Source organism: Polyodon spathula, unplaced genomic scaffold (genome assembly GCF_017654505.1).
Source record: "Polyodon spathula isolate WHYD16114869_AA unplaced genomic scaffold, ASM1765450v1 scaffolds_1087, whole genome shotgun sequence".
Lineage (NCBI taxonomy): Eukaryota > Metazoa > Chordata > Actinopteri > Acipenseriformes > Polyodontidae > Polyodon > Polyodon spathula.
In genome coordinates, this window is record NW_024472573.1 from 2,980 (window position 1) to 5,147 (window position 2,168).

The following is a 2,168-nucleotide window of genomic DNA, read 5'->3' on the forward strand; positions in this document are numbered from 1 at the left end:
CTGCCCTACTAAACAATGATCGCTAGCAAACATGATTGTCAGTAAATGAAACACACATACAAGCAAGAATGAGGCACTAACTTTTCATCGCTGCCTTCCTATTAATTTACCAAACTAAAGAAGTAACAGTAGATATTATCTATCGTATCGGTCAAGAGAAATGCAGTAAGCACACACCAATGCAGATAATCAAAAAGTCTATATTTACTATTATATAACCAAGTCTAAGATGCTACAGGCATTTGTATTTTAATTTCAAACAGTATTTTAAAGATGTTGCCGTCTCCTCGAGTTGATACATACGTGTGTGTATACGTATGTATGTATGTTACACATTTTCACTTGTATCTAGAGAACTGCTTATCTAATTGTGCTTGGCTGTGCAAGGTGGTGTAAATCAATTATTCATACATTACCCTGCACAGCAGCTCTCTAAATACAAGTGAAAATGTGTGACATACTGTGGCAGGCTGGTGAGTGGATAGAGGCCCAGAGACAGTCTGCAGTTCAAAAAAGTAACAATTTTATTATAAATAAACACAAAAATAAAGTGCACAAGGGCAAAATAAAGATCTTTAAACACAAATAGAAAGAGAACAAAACAAAACTTACAAAATTAAGGTTTCCAGGCTGGGACGTCAAGTTTTTCTGGTGTTAAAACTAATATTACCTTGTGTTTTTATTTCACGTGTCCCGTTTTATTTTCTAGAAAATTTTGTGGTTATACTTTCTTATTGGTTGTTTTGAATGTTTTATCACAAAGGTCCTACCCATAACACAAACTTACAAACTCAACTCTGCTTCCTCTCTAAGGAGAAGCAGTTTGTACGATTGGTTTGTGATTGGTTTGTGTTTGTGTTTGTGTTTGTGTTGTGTTTGCTGTTTATCACAAAACCAAACACACAAACCACAAACCTGCTTCCTCAGCTCCCTCCTCTCTAATGAGAAGCAGAGGCCTCCTTTTATGTCAGGTGGCTGGGCGCTGATTGATCATTAATTAACCTAATCAACTAATCAACCCCAGCCACCTGAACATAATAAACCCAGGCAGGTAGGGGAAATTAACCCCATCCCTGCCAATTTAAAAAGGGCACAGCTTTGCTCTGCCACTCATACATACATACAATTCATTACATACCCAGATTCTGAATAATTCAGCATATGTATGCCCTAACTATCATCACAATTGCAGAACTGCAATTCAAACTGCTTCAGCACCTGGTGCAGTACAACTTAGCCTTATAAGCCACTAAACCAGCCTTTATATCAATGAATTTGAAGCCCATCTAATTAGACAGGCCCAGCTTTGTGCAGCCCAGATCTCCTGGTCAGACGGATATGCAAGGTTTAGAGATCCCAGATTTGTCAGTTATCCTGATTACTACTAGCCGCACAGGTAAATCGTATTACTACAATGGGCTCAGAAGATTGGACCTTGTATGCCTGAACGTACAAGGATTCTTTGATGCTTGCATTTCAAAATTTAAACCAAACCTTCAGAGAAGATCTCTCCTGATTTATAAACAAGGGTTTGCTTTTTAATGACACTGTATGTTGTCATTTCACATTAATATAAAATGTTTCTTTTTGGAAACACAGACCCGTTACAACATAAAACAAAACAAAAAAACAGAAAAACATAAACAATAAAAGATAAAACAACAAAATAACAACAAAGCAAAACAGCAGCCACAATTTTGACAGCATGTTGTTATTTGATACAAAATGATTTGTTTGGCTTTATTTTTGTTAAGTAAGAGTACTCAATGGCATTGTTTTTCAAAAGAAAAAAAAAAAAAAAAAAAAAAAACAGATTTCCTCTAAAGGGTGACAACAAAAACAAAAAACGGACTGATGCTTTTTCCTAACCCTTACTGTCTATAACAGCAACAAGTAAAGACACATTATAACACAGTGTTTTTATTGAGAAACACCTGTTCATTTTACAAAACTGGAATCAAACCACTAATTCAAGGTCTCTTCATTTTTTTGCCAACTAAAAATAAGAATCAAAGACAAGACATGCTACACACTTGCACTTCCTGCCTGTTCGTTGTCTTGCATGTCAAATCTGCATCATCACCCAGTAGGGAAAACAGAGCAAAACAAGGCATGGCTGTTCAGGTTTGTAAACAGATTGCAACATCTGCTAGTTACCATAAGAACAA